Source organism: Alosa pseudoharengus, unplaced genomic scaffold, assembly GCF_046254945.1.
Source record: "Alosa pseudoharengus isolate Yale_2024_CS ecotype anadromous, Long Island Sound unplaced genomic scaffold, YU_APseudo_1.1 YU_APseudo_1.1_scf_14, whole genome shotgun sequence".
NCBI classification, from domain to species: domain Eukaryota; kingdom Metazoa; phylum Chordata; class Actinopteri; order Clupeiformes; family Clupeidae; genus Alosa; species Alosa pseudoharengus.
This window is the reverse complement of record NW_027468609.1, coordinates 1,482,419-1,489,918: the sequence shown is the minus strand read 5'-3', so window position 1 is coordinate 1,489,918 and position 7,500 is coordinate 1,482,419. Positions and strand designations below refer to the sequence as shown.

Below are 7,500 nucleotides of genomic sequence, written 5' to 3'. Positions count from 1 at the left end.
TTGCCTGTTCTAGAAAGACTGATCTAATGCAGCAAATATATTAAAAGGCTAAAGTCGTACATTGGCCATGTTGTAGCCTATCCCCAGAATATCAGCAGCAAACTCAGTCTCTGTCGCGCAAAACAGTCTCCAAATAAAACGCACATCGGCCTGTTGCCTATTCTGCCAGCTTGTGACAATATATCGTCCAAAATGCTTGATTGCATTGCATTCTCCACATTTTTAGCTACATTTTCATGTACCACATCAGCATTTTTGTTCAGTGAATCTTTTGTAAATTGCTTTACAATTACCGTCGGGCCTATAGGCCTATTGCCTGGCTTGCCTCAGCTTCGGTCACGTCCTTTTACAATTTTATCATTGTAATAAAAAACGCAATTTGCCACATAATTTCAGCATGCTCCTGGCCTACTGTTAACAGTGACCTCATACGTCATACGTTGTACGTACGTTGTGCGTAATGATTTGTATAAATACTGGTGCACAAATAAAGTCTTTCTTTTTTCCGGCCTAAAAACCGATGTGAGCAGTAATTGCCTCCGTATATGATATAACCAGTTTACTACACACAACGAATATGGCTGCACCAACAGGTTATGGGCCCAGGCGTGATGTAGGAAGCCGGTGGTATAGATTGTGCTTTGACGGAGATGAGAAAAAATATGAGTTATGGGAGACAAAGTTCTTAGGTCACTTGAGTCTGCTGGGGCTGAAAGACACCATACTGAACGAGCCCGATTCTGACAACGAGGAGGAGGATTATGTCGAGAACGACAGAAAGAAAAATTAGGAGGTATATGCCGAATTGATTCAGTTTTTGGATGACAAAAGCCTTTCCCTTGTCATGAGAGATGCAACGGACAATGGGAGAAAAGCTCTCCAGATATTGCGGAACTATTACGCAGGTAAAGGAAAACCCAGAGTGATTAGCTTGTACACAGAGTTAACGTCCTTGCAAAAGACTGCAAATGAGACTGTTACGGACTACATTATTCGGGCAGAATCAGCCATTACAGCACTGCGAAATGCTGAAGAGAGGCTGAGTGATGGACTTTTGATTGCCATGATTCTGAAGGGATTACCAGAGTCATTTAAGCCATTCGTTATCCACGTTACACAGGGCGATGAACATTTAGCTTTTGCAGAGTTTAAGACCAAGCTAAGAAGTTTTGAGGACACTGAGAAGTTTCGTGCTAGCTCTGATGACAACGTGATGAAAGTGAGTGCCTCGACCCCTGAATGGAGAGGGAGAGAGAAGATGGTAGGCCCTGATGTTGTATGCTTCAACTGCGGTTTGAAGGGACACAAGGCCCGGGCATGTCCGAACGAACGGCAGAAAAGGCAAGCACAATGGTGCGGGTACTGCAAGAGCTCCACACACTCCGAAACAGCTTGCAGGCGTAAAAGAAGAGATAACGTAAAACAAGTAGCTGATGAAGAAAGTAATGAACACGAATATGCTTTCAAGGCAAGCGACCTCCAGCTAAACGGATTGAAACAGAAAGGACTGATGGTCGACACGGGAGCAACGTCGCACATAATCACGGACATCGGAAAGTTTAAGACGTTTGACGAGAAGTTCCAGCCAGAGAAGCACTTCATCGAGTTGGCCGACGGCACCAGAGAAAGCGGCGTGGCGCTCAAGAGGGGTGACGCGGAGGTGAGCCTGGTGAACCGCGAAGGAAAAAGAGTGAAGGCCAAGCTGATGAATGCGCTGTACATCCCGTCTTATCCACAGGACATTTTTTCAGTAAAAGCAGCGACAGCCAACGGAGCTTCAATCAAGTTCCAACAAGGCCATGATGAACTCATCCACAAGAGCGGTACCAAGTTTGATATTAAAGAACATAATAGACTTTATTACTTGAATACTGTAAGTGATGAAGGTGATGATAATGGGGATTTTTGTAACGGCTGTTATGATATCCAAACTTGGCACGAAATACTTGGGCATTGTAACTATGATGACGTTTCCAGATTGCAGAATGTCGTAGAGGGAATGCAGATTAAGGGTAAAATTGATAAATCTAAACTAAATTGTGAGATATGTACACAAGGTAAATTTGTTCAGAGCAGGAACAGAGAACCAGATACAAGAGCAAAAGCAGCACTTGAACTTGTACACACAGATTTGGCCGGTCCTATAGACCCCATAGCAAAAGATGGATTCAGATATACTCTAGCTTTTACAGATGACTACTCAGGTACAGTATTTGTGTATTTCCTGAAAGCTAAGAGTGATACAGTGAAGGCTACAGAGAGATTTCTAGCAGATGTAGCGCCTTATGGGAATGTGAAGTGCATTAGGTCTGACAATGGCACTGAGTTCACAGGACAAGAGTTTCAGACCTTGCTTAACAGGAATAGCATAAGACATGAGTCCTCAGCACCATACTCGCCACATCAAAATGGCACGGCTGAGAGGAATTGGCGCACACTATTTGATATGGCGAGATGCATGTTGATTGAGAGTAACTTACCAAAAGAGTTGTGGACGTATGCTGTAATGACAGCTGCAGTGATACGCAACCGATGCTTTAATGGCAGAACAAAGCAAACTCCATGTTATATGCTGACGGGCAAGAAGCCTAACCTAGCTAGAATGAGAGTTTTTGGATCTGTGTGCTATGCATACAAACATGACAGGAAGAAGTTGGACTCACGATGTGATAAGGGAGTTTTTGTAGGATATGACAAAAATAGCCCTGCATATCTAGTGTACTACCCTGACACAAAGAAAGTTATGAAACACAGACTTGTAAAGTTTCTCACAAAGAACATAGTTGAGAGAGAAACTCAGACAGACCCAATGATATTGGATGATGATTTTCTTGGGAAGAGATATGTGGACCCCAGATCAAGTGCAGATGTAACCAATGAGAGTCAAAGGCAGGCAGAGGTATATCAGGAAACTTCTGATAGCCATGATACTACTCAGATTGAGGGAAATGAGTCTCGCTACCCGAAAAGAGATAGGAGAACCCCACAGTACCTCTCTGAGTACATTACTGAAGTAAAGTCAAAAGATCAGGTGTCAATTACTATTGACTATTGTTACAGAATGTGTGATGTACCACAAACTTTCAAGGAAGCTATGAGCTCAACCAAGGCAGATATTTGGGCTAATGCTATGAAAGAGGAAATTGATTCTCTTAGAGAGAATAATACATTTACACTGACTACACTACCAGAAGGTAAACATGAAGTAGGAGGTAGATGGGTTTATGCAGTAAAAACTAATGCAGATCAGTCAGAAACTTACAAGGCTAGATATGTTGCTAAAGGTTACAATCAAGTGATGGGCATAGATTACAAGGAGACTTTTTCTCCAACTGCAAATCTGACATCAATACGTGCACTTATGCAGATGGCCGCACAGTATGATCTAGACCTGCATCAGATGGATGTCAAGACAGCATATCTGCATGCTCCTATTGATTGTGAAGTGTATATAGAGCAACCAGAAGGATTTGAAGTGCAATCCAAGACAGGAGAAAAATTAGTCTGTAGACTAAATAGATCACTGTATGGTCTGAAGCAGTCCGGTAGAAACTGGAACAAAATGCTGAGTGATTATTTGATGGAGAGCGATTTTGTGCAAAACCCTGCAGATCACTGTGTCTACAGTAAACAAATCGGAAAAGAAAGAGCAATAGTGGTAATATGGGTTGATGATTTAATTATTGCTGCTAGTAATGATGATTTGTTGAATGATGTGAAGAAGACACTTGCTATGAAATTTAAAATGAAAGATCTTGGAAAGCTGAAACACTTCCTAGGCATTGATTTTGATCAGAAAGAAGGAGTTGTAAAGATGAGTCAAAAGAAGTACATATCCAAGGTACTAGAAAGATTTGGCATGTCTGATTGTAATCCAAGGTCAACCCCATGTGAACAGAAGCTAGAATACAACAGTGATTCTGACCCTGTTGATCCCAGAACATACAGGGAGATTGTAGGAAGCTTGATTTACATAATGATCTGTACTAGGCCTGATTTAAGCTTTGTTGTGAGTAAGCTATCACAGCATTTGTCAGAACCAAATGAACAACACTGGGTAACAGCTAAGCATGTGATGAGGTACCTGAAAGGCACAATTGACCATGAGTTATGCTACAGGAAAAGTGAGACAGATCTAAAACTTGTGGCATATAGTGATTCAGATTGGGGAGCCGATTTGACTGACAGACGAAGCATTACAGGGTATTGTTTTAGTTTAACTAATGATGGTCCACTAATTTCTTGGAAATCTAAGAAACAGGCCACAGTTGCTTTATCAACATGTGAAGCTGAATATATGGCGCTGGCTGCGACCACCCAAGAGAGTTTGTATCTTGTACAGTTGATGAATGGAATGGAAAATGATTGTCAATATGCACCAGTGAAGATTTTTGAGGATAATCAAGGTACAATAGCCTTATCAAAAGATCCAGTGTGCCGCCAGAGGTGCAAGCACATTGATATAAGGTATCATTTTGTTCGTTCTGCAGTTAATGATGGCAAAGTGATAATTGAATATTGTCCTACAGTTGATATGGTGGCTGATGTTATGACTAAACCAATGACAAAGTTCAAGATGGAGAGATTTGTGAAATTTATATTTGGTATGTAAGCTCTAAACTCCATCAAGATATGAGATTGTCTTTGTTAAAATTGCTTATATGTTAGGTTATTGTATAGATGGTGTGTATTGCATATATATGATTTATACAGCATGAGATCAAGTGGGGGTGTTAACAGTGACCTCATACGTCATACGTTGTACGTACGTTGTGCGTAATGATTTGTATAAATACTGGTGCACAAATAAAGTCTTTCTTTTTTCCGGCCTAAAAACCGATGTGAGCAGTAATTGCCTCCGTATATGATATAACCAGTTTACTACACACAACGAATATGGCTGCACCAACACCTACTAATTAATGCCTATTGTACTTTATTTTTTGCAAAAAGAAAGAAATCCTTGATAAAATAACAAGTCATTCACATTATAGGCTACTTTACACACTGTTATGTCAGGTTGACTGACAAGCCTGTTCTGAAGACTCCCATTAATTTTGACTACACGAGCGCGTCTTTTTCAGACAGACATCGCAATTAATTTTATAGCAGGCCATCGGACAAATATGACCCCTCGATATTAAAGAAACTCCGACTCCATTCATTCTGAAAGTCCACCGCACAACAATGCAACGTGCATGTTCACATTTTTAGTAACAACCGCCAAACTTGCTTGCTTGCCTTACACATCTAAGTTTTCCGACTATTTTTCTTACCTTCTTTTTCCGCTGTGGATGTTAGTGAGTTTGTAGAAGTTTTAGCTCTTACGTTCTGAACATCTCGCACTGCCATCGCCCGATGTCATTTCTTAGTCATATCACTCTGTCTCTCTTTTAAATGCCTATTCCCTGAATGGTAGGCTACAATTATGTGTTTTATATATAGGCTAATATCTAAACAAAATAACCCAGGCAGTCTCATCTAGGATATAACACAGGTTGAAGTTGGTTCTATTTAGGGAGGTGAACATCTGTAGATGACTCAGAAATGACATCGGAAGACAAGGAGTGAATATGGCAAGAGGCAAGTCGAAGTCTGCTGACAAGGGCCCGACGGTAATTGTAAAGCAATTTACAAAAGATTCACTGAACAAAAATGCTGATGTGGTACATGAAAATGTAGCTAAAAATGTGGAGAATGCAATGCAATCAAGCATTTTGGACGATATATTGTCACAAGCTGGCAGAATAGGCAACAGGCCGATGTGCGTTTTATTTGGAGACTGTTTTGCGCGACAGAGACTGAGTTTGCTGCTGATATTCTGGGGATAGGCCTAGCCAATGTACGACTTTTGCCTTTTAATATATTTGCTGCATTAGATCAGTCTTTCTAGAACAGGCAAGGGCTTTCTAGCCTCACGTCAGCAGCGCTGCATCACCCATATAGCCTACATTAAAACAACCAGCCACCACCATAGTGTGTGTGCCTCTCTCGCTCAGAGGGGAGGGAGAGGCTGAGGGTCGATCCAGCATGGATTCTAAACTCTGTGGTGGATAGGATCTACAATTAGGTGTTAATAATATTACCACGCTAGGTCGAAGTACTCCCAAGTGCTATTGCGCCACACATCGTAGTTCTCATGTTTATTCGCTTGGAAAATCGTCATGTTTCATGTTGTGTGCCCTAACATTTTTCATCAACTACTTGTGCAACTGTATTTAAGTAGGTAAAACGTGGAGGTGTTTGAATACTGCTATGTGCCTCTCTCTACGGCCACGGCAGAGCCCGCTAGCATAGCAACATGCTAACACATTCGCGCCGCGCGACAGAGCGTTTGAGTGCACCTACCGACGCGGGAGAGGTACGACTCAACTCGTGAAAGTTACGGTAAGAACATATATCACTACTGATTTTGGGTGGCGTGTTCCTTTAAAACCTTTGAGGTGCTGGTCCTGGCCCATCTCAAGTCCTGCTTACAGTACCACCCTCACTGGACCATCAGAACAGGAGCACAGAGGATGCCATCTCTACGGCACTTCACTCTGCCCTGTCCCACCTTGACAATAGCAACACCTACAGTATGTGAGAATGCTGTTCATTGACTTCAGCTCAGCATTCAACACCATCATCCCATCCAAACTGGTCATCAAACTCAGTGAACTGGGCATCAACACATCCCTCTGTCACTGGATTCTGGACTTGATAACCAGACCTCCTCAACCATCACCCTGAACACCGCCCGGCCCCGCCGGATGCCTCCTTACCCCCCCCCCCCCCCCCCCCGCACAATTGCACTACCCTATCCCACCCATAGTGTTCTATTTATTTACAAATGTACATACTGTAATTACACTTATACATAGCCATATTCTACTGCTCTTAATCCTGCACATAATTCTCAATACTATTATAATGTGACTATTTCTGCACTGCAATGGTAGTGTTACCACACTGCACATAGCTGTACATACTGTACATGTCTGTTCATATGGTTCATACTAAATATCCACATTTATTTATTTTTCTGTAGTATATTCTGTTAATACACTGCACATATCTATATTGTTCTGTTAATACACTGCATATATCTATATTGTTCTTACTACTACTATAATGGTACTGCCACTACATTGCACATATCTGTACATGTTGTTCATACACTGTTCATATTACATAGCCATATGTATTCTGCTCTTATAAGGTAACTGCTAATACACTGCACATATTTATATTTAATTTATACTACTCTAAATCACCTTCTGTAAACCAACTGTATACTACTGTCTACACTGCTTTTTTGCACTTCTGGTTAGACATTAATTATATAACTGCATTTCGTTGTCTTTGTACTTGTACTCTGCACAATGACAATAAAGTTGAATCTAATCTCATCTAATCTAAACCATGTGCGTATGTGTGTGTTTGTGTGCGTTTGCGTGTGTGTGTGTGTGCGTGTGCGTGTGTGTGTGCGTGAGCATTTGCGTGTGTGTGTGTAAAACT

General features: G+C 41.5%; 1 protein-coding gene across 1 annotated transcript in view; it reads right to left on the bottom strand.

Moving 5' to 3' along the window:
* pappaa (pregnancy-associated plasma protein A, pappalysin 1a) overlaps nt 1-7,500 on the bottom strand; it is a 209,025-nt gene that overhangs the window by 48,023 nt on the left and 153,502 nt on the right. The gene's annotated exons all lie outside the window — the stretch shown is intronic.